Here is a 20,807-nt window from a genome sequence, read left to right as displayed (position 1 = left end):
CTTCTATCAAAATATATGCGCCAGTTGGACTAGACCGATTACAGAGCGAAACAATGGGGTAATTTATAGTAGTCTACTGTACAAGACAGACTTGCAGTCATACACATATGACAGACCTTACTGAAGTATCAGCCAATACGTACCAATTACGATTAGTGATGAGTGAATCTGACCCATTTTGATTTGGTGAAAAATTCAGGAAACTATGGAAAAATTAGCAAAATGGCTAAACATTTGCGAGCCTTTTTTGACATGCCCATCCTTTTTTTGACATGATTGTGTATTTTTTAGACGCAACCGCAAACTTTTGCGGCAAAATTTTGGGAAACAATTTGCCAATGCAGAAATTTGCTGCAAATCCATGCCTGGAGAAAAAATTTGCTCATCACTGATTACGATTTTCATTTACAGGACCAGTTAACTACCATACCATACGTCATACCCACAGAGGCAAAAGCAGGGACTTGAAGCGCACAAATACAAACAATTAGCCAATCACATAGTTGTTATAAGACTTTTTTATTACTTGGCTGTAGTACTTCGCAATCCTGGCACAGTAATTTTGATCACAAACCCACTCTAGTTTTAGCTTTGCTTATACAAGGGCCTGGTACAACTTCTAGGCAAACACAGAGGAATGGTGAAGCCCACAATGTCTCCCTACCAGAATGTTATTTTGTTCATAAATTAATTTAAAGGTTTACAATGAAGTTTTAGCCCTTTCTTTTGCAGTAGAGTGTTAAGGGACATCCTACACATTCATATTGCTGTTATGTGTGGAGTTGAAGCAAAACTTCATCTTGTTTTCCTGTTAGATCACAAACCTTTTAGTGCTTACTTGCAGCAGTGGGCCAAATACAATAAAAATTATGATGTCATATAGTGAAGTCTATGGAACCCCTGAACAGACTGGGCACCATAAAATCCTTTGAAGGGCCACATCTGGCCCTCAGGTCTCCCAGTGGATGGTCCTGCAGTAAACTATTTCATCTTTGGTAAGTTTTTCCTGCTGCTTTTGCCAGAGGTCCCTGTAACCCATATCAAATTCCTAGAGTAGACCACAGTTTCTTCCATTTGGTTCACCTAAACCTATTTTTACACCTGCACTTCTTCCTTTGAATCTCATGGACTCTAGCTATGTTTTAGTTCCTGGTCTTGTCTGGTGCTGTTCTTATAGTCTGCTTGTCCCTATATTACAGTCCATCAATCCTGTCTCAGGCTGCTACATTGCTGCTCTAGGCCTGTCTGCCTTTTTGCATTATACTAGTTGTTCTTGGGGTACATTGTCATTGACAGCTCTTGAGGGACTATTGACAATCTCAGGATTCATATTACAGATGTCACCCAAGGACCAGAGAGACTTTTGAATGTAAAGTTGGCAGTTATAAGCTGAAGAACATTTTCTTTTTTTATTGCGATAATTGCTTCACAAGTACCATAGATTGTTAAATTATTTTTATAACCCCCTTGAGAGAGACTACTTGTTTTCTTTCTAACCTGCCTCTTATGCTTCTGAATAAAAAAATCAATATCTCTTTGGTAATTAAAATACCCCTTTCTCTACCTTTCAGTCTTCCTTGTCGCCTACACTTCTTTGCCTTAATTAAATGTTCAAATCATTCTTGGAAATCAAGCTTCACTCCCATTCTGTACAATGTCTGAAAACTGTCATCCAATTCATTTTTTTATACCTAATTCATTTTCTCTTATGTCTCCTGCTCTGATGTCTCTAAGCTGCTTTAATTTAATGAAACTTTGACTTAGGGTGGTAGATGGTAATCAGGGAACATTCAGATCTAAAGTGAACTGGTTATCATCTGTTTTCCATGCAGTTTGCCGGGCTCTCTATTTTCAATTAAATTGCATTTTGTGCTTTTGTGTTTGCTCTTATGCACACTGATTGCTCTTTGTTCATCTCACAATGTGATGTCACTCGACAGCAAAAACTGGCAGACTTAATAAAACAATCCCAATGCAAATATTTTCCTCTATATGTTATTTAAACCAAACATTTAGAAATTAAAGAGAAGCTGTCATCATGTTATTACCCCCTTATCATACCAGCTGGTTCAGAGTTGATATATTTATGTATTTTGTGTAAAGCATATGTTTACTCTGCGTTAGCTAAGCTTTCTTATTTATCACTTTCAGTCTCATTGGTAAATCAGTCACAGGTATCTCCAGGGGCAGTGTAGTAAATGTTAATAAACCTTTCAGACTAAATAGTAATTTATCAATAGTTAAGTAAAATGGTCCCCCTGATTTTAGGATAATGGCGCACAGATTTCCAGTGCAATGTGTGAGCGACAAAAATCTCAGAATTGCTCATAATACATGAATAGTGTTATATAAATCACTTTAGCAACATAACTCTCAGATTTGTCCCATTGCCGCGAGTTTATGAGGGACATTTATGAATCCAGCCGCAAGTGAGATACAACTAAATAATTATTTAATAAGGGGGTGGTGGGGAGGTGCCCTGGAGGTGGGCCCAACTAAGCCAATCTGACAATGCATTTCTTTATAGTTAATCTAAGTGCCAATGCATTAATGTTGCCTCTTCTGCTGAACTGTGCACCAATTAAAGGAGAAAGAAAAGCTAAGTCACTTGGGGGTGCCAAAATATTAGGCACCCCCAAGTGACTTTAATCGCTTACCGATTACCCCGGGCTGGTGCCCCTGTTAGAAGAAAACCGCACCAGCCCGGGGTAGACCCACTTTTTGTGATCTATCTTTGAACCAGTTTTCTATCCAAGTATAAATATTAAGTTCTAAGCCAATATTTCTCAATTTTATCATTAACTTTCTGTGTGGAACTGTATCAAATTCTTTAGCAAAGTCCAAGTAGATGACATCCAATGTCATTCCAGCATCGAAGTCCCTGCTCACCTCCTCAAAAAAGGCGACTAAATTAGTCTGGCAAGATCTGTTACACATAAAACCATGCTGGCACAAACTTATAATACTGTGATTTGCAATATATTCAAGTATCCTCTCCCTTATTACCCCTTCCAAAAGCTTTCCTACTGATGTCAGGCTAACAGGCCAATAGTTTTCAGGCAAAAAATGGGATCCTTTTTTAAATAACAGCACCACATTAGCAATCCGCCAGTCTCTCGGCACCATGCCAGACGTCAATGAATCCTGAAAAATTAAGTTAAAATTTTTGGCAATCACAGTGCCAAGCTTGTTAAATACCCTGAGATGAACACCATCCGGTCCTGGACCTTTACATGTTCAATTCTGTTTTGAATTGCCTCCCGAGTGACCCATGCATCAGTAGTTATATTACTAGAATTGGGGAAGCCTTCATTAGCTGGCTCCTTAGTTGTATAGACAGATGAAAAATAAAAGTTCAAAATGTCTGGTTTTTCCCCTAAAGTATTTTGCTTGGTACAGTGGATGCATACACTGACTTAAATGGATGGAATCGCTCTGTACAGGCAATGGAAACCTAGAGATATCACTTGCTATTTTCATTTACAGTCCTGTTCCAGTGACCACACCAGTAATGCTTATGAGTCATATCCATTAGTCTATATAGTGTTTCCTTAAAAGGAGTACCTGTGGTTATAATTCAAAATTTGTTAGGCAGATAAATACTGAAAAAGTAATACTTAGTAATTATGATTTTTCAAATTTACCCAATGATACAAAAAATAAAAATACAAAGTCTTTTGTATTTGTAAATAGGCTTATATACCGAACTTTAACAAAATTAAATTTAAATTAACAAAATTTAAATTTTGCTCAGCGAAAATGTATCTTGCAAGGGCAGACAGCAATCAGATATTACAGTAATGGCAAACAACTAATAAAAAGTAATTAATACATAATAAGTGTTTCTCTGTATGACGGGGTCATACAGGCTGGTGGCTGGTTGAATCAACTTGCTTTCATTTCAACTAAAAAGGGATAAGTATTCTTTACTAACTTTATCAAAACCATTGTGTTTTTTTACTGTTGGGTTTTATTTATTTTTTTCATAAGTAATTGTTGTTTTTGGAGCTAATTTACAAAGTTTGTGGGATCCATAGGCTTACAGCAGGTTACATTCCCTTGTAATTACCCTCAGCTTGAGGAGGGTGGGGTTTGATTAGTTCACCTTTACAGACTGCATAAATAGAACCACAGGCAGTCCAGTGAGCTGCTTACTAACAGGCTGGTGGCTGGTTGAATCAACTTGCTTTCATTTCAACTAAAAAGGGATAAGTATTCTTTACTAACTTTATCAAAACCATTGTGTTTTTTTACTGTTGGGTTTTATTTATTTTTTTCATAAGTAATTGTTGTTTTTGGAGCTAATTTACAAAGTTTGTGGGATCCATAGGCTTACAGCAGGTTACATTCCCTTGTAATTACCCTCAGCTTGAGGAGGGTGGGGTTTGATTAGTTCACCTTTACAGACTGCATAAATAGAACCACAGGCAGTCCAGTGAGCTGCTTACTAACAGGCTGGTGGCTGGTTGAATCAACTTGCTTTCATTTCAACTAAAAAGGGATAAGTATTCTTTACTAACTTTATCAAAACCATTGTGTTTTTTTACTGTTGGGTTTTATTTATTTTTTTCATAAGTAATTGTTGTTTTTGGAGCTAATTTACAAAGTTTGTGGGATCCATAGGCTTACAGCAGGTTACATTCCCTTGTAATTACCCTCAGCTTGAGGAGGGTGGGGTTTGATTAGTTCACCTTTACAGACTGCATAAATAGAACCACAGGCAGTCCAGTGGAGCTTGCTCTGGTGATAGGTGCTCTGTAAGTGATTGCTCTTTAAGTGGGACTCTGTAAGTGGAGTTATAAACTCAGGGAGTTAAACACTAAGGGAGTTAAAAACAAGGTAAAACAAGGTATTTACTACAAGTCCTTACACCTTTTTTTGTTTAACTGTTCTTGTAACTGGGAGAATGAGTGGTAGCAACATTGAAGGTCTGACACAGTGCACAGCCTGCCACATGTATGCAGTTGTGGAACAACAGTTCCAAAGTGCATACCTCTGTTGTGGATGTGAGCGAATTGCCACTTTAGAGGCTCGCGTTAGAGCCCTAGAGGAACACGTTGCAACACTGCGTTCAATCAACAATCTTGAGAGGGGTCTCTTGTTAACTGAACAAGAACTAGTGGGGTCAGATAGTAGGGGGGGAGGGGAGCAGCAAAAGGATGATAGGGCAGTAAGCTGGGTGACAGTTAGAAAATCTAGTGTGGGGAAAAGGAAAAGGGAGGCTGCTCCAGGGTTTGCGCATCCCAACAGATTTGCCAGATTGTGTGAAGAAGATGGGAGTGTGAACTCTGGATTGGCGGTTCTAGGTGAGGCTGATCTCTCTAACAGCCGGGAGACCAGTTTCACTAGTAGTGGTGGGGAGGAGAGCAGAGCTAGGCCTAAACAGATGGTGGTTATAGGGGATTCGATCATTAGGAAAGTGGACAGGGTAATCTGTCAAGCGGATCGCTTCAACCGGACAGTTTGCTGTCTTCCTGGTGCCAGGGTTCGGCATGTGGTTGATCGGGTTGACACATTATTGGGAGGGGCTGGGCATGACCCGGCTGTCTTGGTACATATCGGTACTAACGACAAAATGAACGGTAGGTGGGGGACTTTAAAGAGTGAGTTCAGGGATCTAGGCTCTAAGATTAGGCAAAGGTCCTCCAATGTCATTTTTTCGGAAATTTTGCCGGTGCCACGTGCAAGTTTAGGGAGACAGCGGGAGCTTAGGGAGCTAAATGCGTGGCTAAAGTCTTGGTGTAGGAAGGAAGGGTTTGGGTTCCTAGAGCACTGGGCTGACTTTTCCTTGGGGTACAATCTATACAGCCCTGACGGATTGCACCTCAATGGAAGGGGGTCTGCTGTGCTAGGGGAGAGAATGGTTAAGAGGTTGGAGGAGTGTTTAAACTAGACAAGGGGGGGGTGGGTGAGCTAGAATTCCATGGGAAAATTAGTGTAGACGGGGTAGGGGGACTAGCAAAGGGTTGTGGGGGAGGAATGAGGGGGGCATATAGTTTATCAGATAAGGAGCTTCCGTTACAAGGAAAGCAGTCTCATAATTGCCTTAGCTCTAATTCTCCCTTAGCTAATGTAAACATCAGAGGGAGAAGTAATAATCTCCGCTGCATGCTGGCTAATGCGCGTAGCTTGTCGGGTAAATTAGGGGAGCTGCAAGCTATTGCATGTATTGAAAATTATGATTTAATAGGTATCAATGAGACCTGGTGGGATGATAAATGTGACTGGGCTGTGAATTTAAATGGTTATACACTTTTTAGGAGGGACAGAGAGATTAAAAAGGGTGGAGGGGTTTGTCTTTACGTAAAGTCAGACTTAAAGCCATGTAATAAAGACATTACCAATGAAAACGTCGAATCTCTTTGGGTAGAAATTTCAGTAGGGCTGAAGGTCACAAAGAAAATGATCATTGGTGTATGTTATAAACCACCCCGTATAGATGAGGGGGATGAGGCCCAGCTATTGTTGCAAATGGAGGAGGCTTCAAAACTGGGTCAAGTTGTTGTTATGGGGGACTTTAATTATCCGGACATTGACTGGAGTAATGGGGTGGCTAAGTCAGAAAAAGCTAGTAGGTTTGTAAATATGCTAAATGACAACTTTTTATTTCAGGCAGTTCAAGAACCCACTAGGAATGACGCTATTTTGGACCTGGTGATTTCTAATAATAATGAACTTATCTCTAACATTTGTGTGGGTGAGCATTTGGGGAACAGTGATCACAACATGGTCTCCTTTGAGATAATGCTGCAGAGACAGCGCTATAAGGGAGTAACTAAAACACTCAATTTTAGACGTGCAGACTTTGCCAGTATAAGGGCATCTCTGCAATGTGTCAACTGGGAAAGGCTTTTCATGGGGTTAGGCACAGAAGGAAAATGGAACATCTTTAAAACATTGCTTTGTAGGTATACACAACAGTATATCCCCCTTGTAAGCAAGGAGAGGCATCGCAAAGCAAAACCTTTATGGCTGAATAAAAGTGTTATTGTCGAGGTTGGTAAGAAAAAACGTGCTTTTAGGGCATTCAAGTTAGCTGGGACAGCGGAAACTTTCATCAGGTACAAGGAAGCAAATAAAGCATGCAAAAAAGCTATCAGGCAAGCTAAAATAGAGATGGAAAGGGATATTGCAGCTAGGAGTAAAAAGAATCCAAAATTATTTTTTAATTATGTGAATAGTAAAAAAATGAAGCAAGAAGGGGTGGGAACTTTATTATCACGGGGGGGTACGTTGGTTGATGAAAACGGGGAAAAAGCTGAAATTTTGAACTCTTATTTTTCATCTGTCTATACATCTGAGGAGCCAGATAATGAAGGCTTCCCTTGTAATATGCCCAGTTCTAGTAATTTAGCTACTGACGCATGGGTCACTCGGGAGGAAATTCAAAAGAGACTTGAACATGTAAAGGTAAACAAAGGTCCAGGGCCGGATGGGATTCATCCCAGGGTATTAAATGAGCTGAGCGCTGTGATTGCCAAACCTCTTCACTTAATTTTTCAGGATTCATTGAGGTCTGGCATGGTGCCAAGAGACTGGCGGATTGCTAATGTGGTGCCGTTATTTAAAAAGGGATCCCGTTCTCAGCCTGAAAACTATAGGCCTGTTAGTCTGACATCAGTAGTAGGAAAACTTTTGGAAGGGGTAATAAGGGATAGGGTACTTGAATACATTGCAGTTCACAATACTATTAGTTTGTGCCAGCATGGTTTTATGCGTAACAGATCTTGCCAGACTAATTTAGTTGCCTTTTATGAGGAGGTGAGTAGGAACCTTGATGCTGGAATGGCAGTTGATGTCATCTACTTGGACTTTGCTAAAGCGTTTGATACAGTACCTCACAGAAGGTTAATGATCAAATTAAGGAATATTGGCCTAGAACATAATATTTGTAATTGGATAGAGAACTGGCTGAAGGATAGAGTACAAAGAGTGGTGGTAAATGGAACATTTTCTAATTGGACCAGTGTGGTTAGTGGAGTACCGCAGGGGTCAGTCCTTGGGCCTTTGCTGTTTAACTTGTTTATTAATGACCTGGAGGTGGGCATAGACAGTATTGTTTCTATTTTTGCTGATGACACTAAATTGTGCAAGACTATAAGTTCCATGCAGGATGCTGCCGCTTTGCAGAGCGATTTGACAAAATTAGATAACTGGGCAGCAAACTGGAAAATGAGGTTCAATGTTGATAAGTGCAAAGTTATGCATTTTGGTAGAAATAATATAAACGCAAACTATCTACTGAATGGTAGTGTGTTGGGGGTATCCTTAATGGAGAAGGATCTAGGGGTTTTTGTTGATAACAAGTTGTCTAATTCCAGGCAGTGTCATTCTGTGGCTACTAAAGCAAATAAAGTGCTGTCTTGTATAAAAAAGGGCATTGACTCAAGGGATGAGAACATAATTTTGCCCCTTTATAGGTCCCTGGTAAGGCCTCACCTTGAGTATGCAGTGCAGTTTTGGGCTCCAGTCCTTAAGAAGGATATTAATGAGCTGGAGAGAGTGCAGAGACGTGCAACTAAACTGGTTAAGGGGACGGAAGATTTAAACTATGAGGTGAGACTGTCGAGGTTGGGGTTGTTTTCTCTGGAAAAGAGGCGCTTGCGAGGGGACATGATTACTCTGTACAAGTACATTAGAGGGGATTATAGGCAGTTGGGGGATGTTCTTTTTTCCCATAAAAACAATCAACGCACCAGAGGTCACCCCTTTAGATTAGAGGAAAGGAGTTTCCATTTGAAGCAGCGTAGGTGGTTTTTCACGGTGAGGGCAGTGAGGTTATGGAATGCCCTTCCTAGTGATGTGGTAATGGCAGATTCTGTTAATGCCTTTAAGAGGGGCCTGGATGAGTTCTTGATCAATCAGAATATCCAAGGCTATTGTGATACTAATATCTACAGTTAGTACTAGTGGTTGTATTTATAGTTTATGTATGTGAGTGTATAGATTGGTAGGTGTGGGTTAGGTGTGCTGGGTTTACTTGGATGGGTTGAACTTGATGGACACAGGTCTTTTTTCAACCCTATGTAACTATGTAACTATGTAACTATGTAACCTAAAGCTTACTGGCAAAGTTTTATTTATAGACTTGTGCATTTCAGTCTTCAGACCTGTGTCAGTGGCGACATTTTTGTACAACAGAACCCCTGACAGCAGTGGATGTGCCATCTTTTACAAGAAGTGACACCTTAGCATTTTATCCAACATTTTTCACATTATATATGCCATCAGCCCTAAGCCTTAGGAAATTAAAGTGATTTGTCCAAGGTCACAAGCAACAAGAACATGATTCAAATCAATCTGTACAGTGTCATAAGGGGCATCGTATCACAAATTAGGTCTGAGGACAGTTTTACTGCAATCAATATAGAAATGATGTCAGAAACAGAAAGTAAGGATAAGGTGAAGTAACATTACAGAACAAGGAGGACATACATCTCACATACACCTAGGGGCACATTTACTTACTCACGAACTGGCCGAATGCGTCCGATTGCGTTTTTTTCGTAATGATCGGTATTTGGCGATTTTTCGGAAAATTGACGCGACTTTTTCGTTGCCATTCCGAATGTTGCGCAAAATCTGGCGATTTTTTCGTAGCGTTACTACTTGCACTAAAAGTCGCGACTTTTTCGTAGCCTTCGCACCGAGTATGAAAGATTCGGATTCATTCAAGCTTCAATATGGTGACTTTTCTTGGGCCAGGTTGGAGCTGCAGGGTGCCATTGAGTCCTATGGGAGGCTTCCAAAATCATGCTAAGTCCGAAAGTTTCGCCCGCCGCTTACGAGCGCTCAATACGAAAAAGTCGCGACAAGATACAAGCGCATCGTAATGGCTATGAAAAACTCGCGTTTTTTCGTGCAAATCGTATTGGTAACGAAAAAGTCGCAACAATTTCCGAAAAGTCATAAAGGCGCTGAAAAAAATCGCAAAAATACGAAAAAGTCGCAAAATGTTCGTTTTCCAATCGGAATTTTTCCAATTCGGATTCGTGGGTTAGTAAATGTGCCCCCTAGAATCCTAAAACAAACCAAACGTTTTTTTGCAAAACAGAGACCACTTGATTTCTTTCAGTGTAAAGTAATATCATTAGCTCCCCAGCGCACGCTAGGATTCCGTTTTTTTTTTTTTAAAGAATTATAAATAAATGAATAGCATAAATAGGCACAATCTTCAAGAAGATTTAGTAGCACAATAGGTATAATGTACATTAATATAAAAAAAAAAGTTAGTGTGGCATTATTTTGGTAATTTCTAACTATTTTTAGAGTGAGTAACTAATAATTGAAATGCAATTTATTTTTATGGAAACATTTAGCATTTTGTAAAAAGAATTTTCTGCCATTTACAATGCCTACTTAGAAAAGTGGGACGGCTTACTGAAGTACATAATATGACTTATTAGAGAGGTGCACTTGACTAGATGCAAGATTGTGGATGGCTTCCAGAGTATATTGATAGCAATTCTTATTGCAATAAGTAAAAATATGTAGAGCAGCTCAAGTTCCTCATAGAAACGAATCTGATTAATCTGATGACTTTATTTAAATGGCTACTATACCAGACCATTATTATAGCAGTCTGGTGATACCAATGAATAAGTCTTGCCTCCCTAGTTGTTCACTGCTCATGTGAGGATCTGTAGTCACTGCATTTGAGCGACTAATCCCCCAGTATTAATTAAAATAACATTAATAGGTGAGAATAAAGCTTGGAGTTCAGTCTAGAAAATCATGAAGGTACATGCCAAACATGAATATACTGCAACTAAGGAAGGGATCGACAGACACTAAATAGCATAGGTTCTAACCACCACAAAATGAAGCCCTTATTAATTACCACCACTCATCTGTATATCATGAGTATAAAAGAGCTGGGTTTTATGGCAGGGCTGCAGGAAAATTATCTAAAGGTCAAAATAATATAACAGGATTGTGAGATTTAAAGAATATAGGTTAAAGGCAAATATAATCAATGCAATAAGTTGTCATTAATTTACTTTAAAAAATTTTTTATATATAACATTGGACTCTACAGAGATAAGCAATCCTCATTCTAAGGCTATTAGGATGTTACCATACAATGCACTAATTAATGCTGTCATGACAATTTCATGATAATTGGTACAATGTGACTAAACATGAAGAATGTATTGGTTAACATCAATTAAAACCTTTTATTATAATTTGATAGAGTGATGAGTAGGTATATAATGTACAAAGTACTACTGCATATTTGTTACTGGAAGGATATGGCACAGATATTCAGTATTTTGTAACTATCATTTGCTTCCCAATATCCTGTCCTTTCTCCTTTTTCTTAATATGGACAAGCAGGGTTCTACAAAGCGGTGGGCGGCATAGAATCAATGCAGTTGGCACATTTGGCTTCTTCTGAAATGGCAGAGCTTTTTCATCACATTTACTTAAGTAAAAAAAAAATAGGACACTGGCCATGTTGCTTGTGCTCTCCATTAGCGGGATTTACCCTCACATCACGCAGGACTATGGCAGGAAAACTGAAGAAACTGCATGAGGACCACCAAAAATGTTGCCCCTTGCCCCTTGCCATTCTGCGGTAAGTACGGCTTGGGAACAGGTAGGACATCTGTGCCATTAAAAGGCGCTTGTTAATGGGAGGCCAACAATCTGTGTGGGGCATGATAGTTCTTGGGGTGGAGATAAGCTGAAGTATAATGAGGCAGTTTACCTGGTGTGGAGCAGAGGAGGAAAATAGGGGGCTGATCCTAATGCAGTGTAAAATCAGGAATGACAGTCCTAGGCATCCTACAAATGTATCACCTCACCAGACACAACAGGCTCGAACAACTAAGAAACCCAATGAAACACAAACAAATGCAGTAAAACACATGCCACCAGCAAAGATGCAAGTTTGGTCTAAAATGCTAAATATTGTCATGGCTTTCTGGTGCACTACCTCTCTCTGTTCCTGTTGTTGAGCTTGGCCTTACCAATATGCCTTGTAACATTATCTACAGTCTCTGCACCCACCTCTCATTTAAGGCCAGCTGCAGGAAATTTACATTCAAAAACTTACTGTTTATATAGGCCAGCCTATAACTTAAGCCCAAGTAGTATGATCCCAGTCCTTGCTAGATTGCTTCAGTTCTAAGCTGTGGTTTGTTTTCTTGATTGTGTCTCAGCTTGTTGCCTGAGCAACTATGAGAACCTACTATCTGCCTTTCAAGTAGGCTTCACAGAGCGCTGTCTTGTGGTGTTATCTAACATAAAGGCTTTAGCTAGTAATATCTCAGCCAGTCCTTCCTAACAGTGTCACATAAAAATGACTTTCATTCAGTTTCAGAGTGTATTTCTTCTATTTTGTGGTCCAATGGAGAAAAAGACACCTTTTCTATTTTTCTAATTTTGTGCAAGAGATGTTCTACTGTGTCTTACTTTAACCAGCTTCAGTTCACATGAAAAGCAGACTCATTATTGTTTTTCTTTTGGGTAATTAAGCTCACCCAACCTGGAAACAGATTTATCAAAAGTTAGAGCTCACCACAGAAAAAAAAAATTCACCCGTTTTCTATTCATTCCTATGGGAATTTTACAAGTGCATTTATTGTGGTGAGCTTGAATTCTAACTTTCACCCACTGATAAATATGCTTCTAAATATCTCATAGTCATGAGTAGGAAGGTCTCAAGCAGTAGTTTGTTTCTGTCTATTTTGATAGCAACTTTCACAGTGGTGCTATAATAACATTCCCACATGTTAAAAATATAGTTTTTGGACAAATCTACCCAATGCATTAAATTATTTTTGGATGTTACCTAAAACAGGGTTATACAGAAAGTCATTCATGCTTTAGATACTTTACATGTTATACATATTAACTCATTAATTAATGCTGTCCGGACAACATGATGATAATTAGTAGAATGTGAGTATTATAAAGAATATATTTATATTGGGTGAAAAACTTGTATTTTAAATTGTAAGTGATAGGTATTTATATAATTTTAAATATTGCTTCAGTGGACGATGGTGTTCTAGAAAGGGCTGGCAGGTGTAGAATGGCTCAGTGCAGCTAACATATCTGGCCACTTCAAAATAGCCATTTTTCCACAAATTGGCAATGCACTGTTGGGCGTTACAATCCATTAGGCTAAAAGTTATTAAAGTGCCCAACCTCTATGGCTACTTGGATTTAGGTAAAGTTTCCCTTTACTGGGTCATTTATGAAAGCGTCAAGGTTCGAACTTAAAAAAGAATAAAATTGTCCATTCAGCTTTAATTTCTTTCTTTTGATTTTATACTGATTTTACTGTAAAGACTTTGCATGTAACTAAGGCCAGAGTCACATGCTGTGTTTGCTCCTCCCTGTCTTTACAATTCACTAACAAGTACGGCATCTGCCTGTGTTACATACAGCTGGATTGTCTTTATAGACATACACAAATGGTGAAACTTGGAAATAGCGATAAATCTTGTATATAGGAGGCAATAGATAGAATACATGCAGCTCACCCTAGTACAACCAGCCTGTGTTTGAGAAACTGCGAAGAACCAGGCACACTAATCCACATCTGGCTGCACTGCACAGAGACAAAATGGTAGAAACAACAAATATCCATAATAACCAAGGCTGAAACAATTTCCCAGCTAGAACTGCAAACAAATGTACTGTACATACCTAAATTATCCCAGATCATGCCTGAAATCTCCAACAAAAAATAACTAAAAAACAATAAACTAATTTTGACCAAATATCTGCAACATGAGTACTCTCTCTGTTCTTTCCTATCCTGTTAAAAACAAAAAAAAAAAACTTTCAAATTGAAGAAAATTTTCTTGAAAAGGTTTCACACCTCATCCAAGCAGCTTCTTCACTTCAACTAAGTGGTAGGACATTCCTAGGCATTTAAAGGACATGTAAACCCTACATTTTCCTACCAAGTACAGTGGCAAAATTTGTACTACATATGTCCCCTCGGTTCACCAGCACCGTCACCAGTGACTATTTTCTCTCTGACATAATTAGTGACATTTATATCTGCAAACAGCATATGTGCACTGAAAAGTTCATGCAATGAAGAATGCAGGCTTACACAGGCAGAACTTTGATAAAAAGCCCTGTTTGTACTGAGCACTGTAATGGCTAAGTTGGGCTCAGGACAAGGAGAAAAAACGTTTCTTGAGCAGAGTGAACAGCTAGAGTTAGTAAGAACTAAGTATGTGCAATAGCCAACAGTCAAAGTAAATGCCTAATGAAGGGGGCCAATGGGTTAGAGGAGACAGGTTAGAGGAGGGCACGTATCACACTAGCCCTCTACAGTGCTTCGCTGCCCGCCCCAGGAGGGAGTTCCCGTTTCAGGCACCCATGTTGTGACACTTGCACGCGCATAACTAGCGAGTGCCACAACGTGCTCATTATGATGTAGGCAGGGTTGTTTCATCCACCGCTCCTACTTCACACGCATGCGCATAATGAGCAAGTGGGGAGCCACGCTCATTATGCACATGTGCTGAATTACATGGCCTACCCCTGCAGGTGACCAAGAAATTGTTTCCCCCAAACAAAGTGCTAGCTCTATTAGCCGGGGTGGCCACAGGGAGCCCGGATAAGAAATCTGGTGGCATTACTATTTACATGCATATCCAGGACCGAGCCAGTCATTGTTTCAGATATGTGGATGATACCTGGGTCAGAATTCAAATGCAAGAGTTTCCAGCCTACACTGAACACATAAACTCGGTGGACAAAAACATCACGTTCACAAGGAAAGATGTGAAAGAAAGCAACCTGCCTTTTTTGGACTGTGCAATATTTATCAAACAGGGCAGACCCTGGATATTGAGGTATACAAAAACCCACTCATACTGATCATTATTTACTGTATAATTTCCTCCACCAGAAGGTAAATATAAGAACGCTATACCATTGGGTTGAAATACATACAAATATATGAACCCTGGAACTACTGCCACCCTTACCTTGGTGGTAGCTCCAGGGTTACCACTGTGGGATGCATCAATAGGTGCAGCAGATTTGTGCCTATCATATATGGTGCAATTGCAGCATATGAACCCTGAATTCAGTCACAATGACACTGGAATTGGGAGGAAACAATACTGCACTATGGGTAAAAAAAAAAATGTCAAGTGCATCCAAAATTGCACTTTGCACACTGAACTTGCCACTGTTAAGGCGGCCACACACGTGGTGAGTTTCCCACCCTCCACAGACGTTCTGGGCTGAATCAGATATGGAGGTAGAAACGATAGGATTCCTACTTCCTTCTGCCGATTCAGCCCTGACGGTTGATTTTGCTCAGAAGCCTTCTATGGCGCCCGATCAAAATCTTCTTACCCGCCCAATCGGTGAGTCGACCGGTATCAGCAGCCTTCTGTGATATCGGTCGCTTGCCGAGTCCCCATACACGCACTGAATATCGTACGAAACGAGGTTTCATGCGATATCATCAGTGCCTGTATGGCCAGCTTTAAAGAAAGAGTTAACAAATGACTTTACATTATCTATATGTGTGTATATACATCAAGGCTGCCATACTGAACACAGAGGAATACAACTGTGCCCCTAAGCTCTATAGCACTTACACATCCCAGTAGTAAATGAGCTCTATAAAGTAATAATTAATTAGTAAGAGTGTATGTATTGAACATTTTCTTCAAGAGGCCAAATGCATTTTTTCAAAACCTGAAGTGAGTTAAAAAATTCCCTAAACTCATTTGAATGGATCATGATTTATATAAAGTACAGTCTCTAATGAATAAGCTTGAGTTAGTGATGAAAGGGCTATCTCTGGCACAATATCTGCAATTCAGGTCACAATGACAGTGTTTTGTTAATTAAAGGAATTTCCTACTTTTAGGTTTCTGGAGATCACTCTTTAAAATGTGTCTGATAACACAGTAATACAAGCTTTTTAATGCAAAAGGACTCATAAGAACTAATGGACTGGTTAGTATGACAGGCCACAGATTTCATGCACGGTAGGTATGAATAAGTAGAGAAGTGTTGGCTGAGCTGAGTCAGAATTATAACGGAAATAAACGTTTGCAGTCATAAAATTAGTGTTTTATTTTCCTCTTAAACTGAGAGGGAATGTTAAGCAGTGTTGTAGGATGATTGATGACTTACAAGTGGTGATTTGTGCCCTTATCGAGTTCGTACCAACCCATCATTCTCTGCTCACGCTGACAGCAAGTGAAGGATTCAGCACCACTTGGTGGTCTGTGAGATTGATCAGGAGATTAAATGGTTGCTACAGGGGAGGAATTGTAGTGGTAATCCACTGCAGCAATAGAAGCCAGCACAGATAAATCCTATTATAGAAGTTTGGAAAATGTACTAACTGTTACCATACAAAGGCTGAATAAAGTTTCTGCAGATTAGAGTTTGGTTCTAGTATTTCTCCATAATATACTTATGTATTAATTTCATCCATTTATAAACTATAACAACAAATAACAATTACAGGTATGGGATCTGTTATCCAGAAATTGTCGAACTACAGAAACTACCATCAAACTACCATCTCTGATAGACTCCATTTTAATAAAATAATGATAAGTTTAAAATTATTCCCCTTTTCTCTATCATAACAAAGCAGTACCTTGTATTTGATCCCTATTAAGATACATTTAATCCTTATTGAAGGCAAAACAACCTTATTGGATTGAATTCATGTTTAAATGAATTTTTTAGTAGACTTAAGGTATAAAGATCCAATTTATGCAAGAACCCATAATCCAGAAAACCACAGGTCCCAAGCATTCAGGATAACAAGTCTCATACCTGTACCATGTGGAATAAAAAGTAAACTGTTTTTTACCTACCTGTGGAAAATATAGATCTATTAGTTCTTGCCGCATATAAGCTACAGAGAGATTTACAGATTTAAGTGTAAGGGATGGAGGGGCTGAATTTAAAATCCTTTTTCCTATGGTTTATTTTGAATCTCTATCATGACCCTTCTCAAAATGCACAGATATTGCCTTGCATAAACAAGCAAGTCATTAGCCATTTCTACACTGTCAGCATAGCCTGCAGTGCTTCAGAGATTATGCATAATTTACAACAATTGTTGGCCCAGTTGAGCTTCCAGTCCTGGTCTCTATCATATTCATACACCAATTAACCTTGTTGTTTTAAACATATTCTACAAGTATGGAATCCCTTATCTGGAAACCTGTTATCCAGAAAGCTCAGAACTGCAGGAAGGCCGTCTCCCATAGAGCCCATAAAAGCAAATAATTCTAATATTTAAAAATGATTTCCTTTTTTCTCTGTAGTAATAATAAACCTGTGCCGTGTACTTGATCCTAACTAAGCTGCATTTTTCATATTGCTGGCAAAACAATCTTACTGTTTTTTTTAGACATTTAAATGATTTTTAGCAGACTTAAGTTCAGATCCTGCTCCATCTCACTCCTCCGCGCTTAGATTGTGTGTGTCAGAGGGGGTCTAGAGGGGCGCATTGCTGTTATACTCTCTGCACTAGAAGAGATGAAATTCTGATTTAAAAGTTAGAATTTCGTCTCTTGAAGTTACCATAAGCGGCTTTTTGCCACCCCTGGAACTTGAGGGGTGCAGCCACCTAAGGCGAGTTTCTCAATTCGCCTCATGGTAGCAGCATCAGCACCCCTGCTTCAGGTATGGATATCCAAATCATGGAATGATCCCTTATCCAGAAAACCACAGATTCCAAGCATTCCAGATAATAGATCCTATACTGTATTTAATACCAATGATATTAAGGGTACTAGGCTAATGTAAAACTCTAGCCTCCTATGATTGCTGATCAAGAGTATTCTTTATACTTAATAAGCTGGATGTGGGGTTGAAGCCACATAGTATGATATATCCAATACAGCAATGAGATCCTGGCTAATAATAACATTTGTTTTATGTATATGTTCACAGGGAACTATTTTGTTGCTTATGTAAGTTGGGGACCACAGTTTTGCAAGAGGACTGTAAACATAAATTTCCCTATCACAGTGCCATGTACAATTTAGCTGTCTTGCCCTACAGATGTACAGTAAATGAAAGTGCAGTGTGGACTAATGTTCATGTCTTTGTATCTAGCAAAGCATTGGTGACAACTGCAGTTCTATACTGCTAACAGCCTGAACACAACAAAAATAGTTTTTACATTTCTCTTATCTGCATGTTGTTGGTTGAAACTGATACTGAAAATGTTATTATGGTGAATGATTAAAGCCTCAATATCATACAGTTATAATGTCACTTGACTGTTCATTTTCTATAAATTAGGGATGTGGAGGCTGTATACATTACAGCTCAGTCAGTATTTTTTATTTCTTCCATTTCTCAGTTGGATTACATTAAAGTGTAATGTTGTAAAGTTCTTATTTTTATGATAATATAGAATAAGTAGAGTGCATAAAGCTATTTGGAAAATGTAAATCAGCTATTAGAAGTCTTATAAAAAAGTGGATTTGTTTTTAATGTAAGGGAATTAATCTCTTCAAAAATCAATGCTATAGAAAGACTGCATGGACACTCTTGTCCTGGGTAATTATATTATTTATTTGTGAAACAGAGAAACAATCATTGCCACTCATCCTATTTTGTCTAATGTCTCCTACAGATAATACTCAATCTCCTTTTAGTATCTAGGCAGCTAAAGCATAAGGTTCAGATTACTGTCTTCTAAGGTTTGATGATTACCTAGATAGGAATTAATAGAATGTGCTAGTTTTTCTTCAAAGATTATTTGTATATTTAACTGAAGGAACAATATTGCCCCTTACTCAATACCTCAATGGCACTGCTCCACCCTTGCAAAAAAATCTTAGGAGGGGCCTGCACACCCTATGGGTTCCTACAGTTCATCACTAATATTAAATAACCACGATTATGAGGAACGTTGATTGATTTGGTTCAATAAGTTTAGAAAAAGAGTTAGACAAGCGTGCAGTATATTTTGGCATGTACCATAATATATAAAATATCAGAAACATTATTTTTGACAGCTTTTATTACCGTCTTTAGAAAGAAATATGTTCCAAATTTATATAATGTTTATTCCCACTAGCACAAAGTGTTTACCACCCAAATTGAATATAAACACACAAGCTAAACTATTAGTGCCTCGCTTTAATTAACACGCCGTCCACCACCCAGAATACATAGCCACGATTGGTTTTGGACCTACCAGGCTCAGTAGACAGTCGAATATTTTCATGGGGAATGTACCCTTCTGTATATATTGTGTACATATAAATGAATTGGTTCTCCCTACATGATCCTTCTTTTCCAGTTTTGGCATTTATTGGGATAATGAATTAATGCATTGTATAGTGCAATAACAAAGGATAAAAGTGTTGACTGGGATTGACATATTGTTTTAATGAAATTTGTATTAATTTATATTTAAATATAATGAATTGGGTATTGGATAGGTTTTTAATATATTAATTCTACCAATAAAAGTTAAGTCTTAAGGCAAGGCACTAAACTATTCTTGTGTGTGTTTAAGTTTTTATTACCGTTTACTTGTAAAACATCAAAATTTCACTTTAATTATGGTGGCTTTTGACATCAAATTTGATCTATTATTCCTCTAGAGATAGAGCACATCCATATCACTGCTGCTAAGGGGCCTGAAGGTAACTAAAATGATAATGATTTCATCAAATAATTTTCTTTTATACCACTATCCACAAACAATATAAAATCACCTGCAAAACTAAAGCAATGTCCAAATGGTTTCAGTGTACTGCGTAAAAGTCATCACTTAATTTTGTACAAAGGTAAAATACTTCACAATACTTTAGATCAGAGCAGACAAATGTTATTGAGTTAGAAATATATCGGTAATTGTTATATTACATTTCAGAAGTCATATTATTGGAGACGTGTCTATCTCACTGCTCAGGAAAAAGAACATTGTTCAGGTGCCAGTGCTGCTGCTTTCAAATGCCCTTGAACAATTATTTTGGTGAATAGAGAAAATAATTACTTTCCCTGTTGGTGCTTTCAAAAATAGAATAAAAGAGAATAGCTGTATATTACCTTTTTTAGAAAAAAAAATAATCTTTTTTTATGGTTACTCAATCATTTTCCCTACCAAAACAAGCATATGGGGCCAAACGAGTATGACATTTATTGTAAATGCCACAATGCAGAGGGCCACACTACAATGATCCCTTATAAGCAAAAGGATATTGCCTACATTGGGTAGTACCTTGTATTATACATTGAAGCAAACAATGCATTTTTCTAAAGTTTAAGAGATAGTGGGTTTAGTATACATATAATATTCATGTGCTCCAAGCATTGTAGAATTGGGGAATACAGTACATGATTTGCCATAGCCTGACAGAGAGTGCTCTGTAAGAGCTGACGTTGCCTAGGAGTACTGGAACCATATCTGTGAGGGCTATTCTGTTTCTGCTGTATTTAATATATTAATTATAATATGACACTGTATTTGCCTATTCAGTTTAATCACAGTCTATTTATAATAGTTCCAGTTCTCAATAGTAGTGTACACAACCCCCACTAAATGCTAGGGTCCAGACTGTATGGAAGGGGTCTGACATCACAACTCAAGGAAAAAGCTGTGAACATATGAATACCAACGCTGATATTTACCCTGACTGTATATATAAGATTAAAACAAAACAAAAAAGGTCTTGCCCTTGTAGAAATCATTGGCTAGATGACACCTTGAGTCCAGAATGTTAATATTGGAATACCGTTTGACAAAACTAGAGAGGTACTGTAAGATGGTCCACAGAAGGGCAACCAGATGATGTAAAGAAATTACTTAGAGCAAAGTTAATATT

At 38.4% G+C, this 20,807-nt stretch overlaps 1 long non-coding RNA gene across 3 annotated transcripts in view; it reads right to left on the bottom strand.

The window, feature by feature from the left end:
* Positions 1 to 20,807, bottom strand: part of LOC105948047 — a 321,644-nt gene that overhangs the window by 255,057 nt on the left and 45,780 nt on the right. The gene's annotated exons all lie outside the window — the stretch shown is intronic.

The sequence above is a fragment of the Xenopus tropicalis genome, chromosome 1 (assembly GCF_000004195.4).
Source record: "Xenopus tropicalis strain Nigerian chromosome 1, UCB_Xtro_10.0, whole genome shotgun sequence".
In the NCBI taxonomy this organism is placed as follows: Eukaryota; Metazoa; Chordata; class Amphibia; order Anura; family Pipidae; genus Xenopus; species Xenopus tropicalis.
This window is presented reverse-complemented; position numbering and strand designations above follow the sequence as displayed.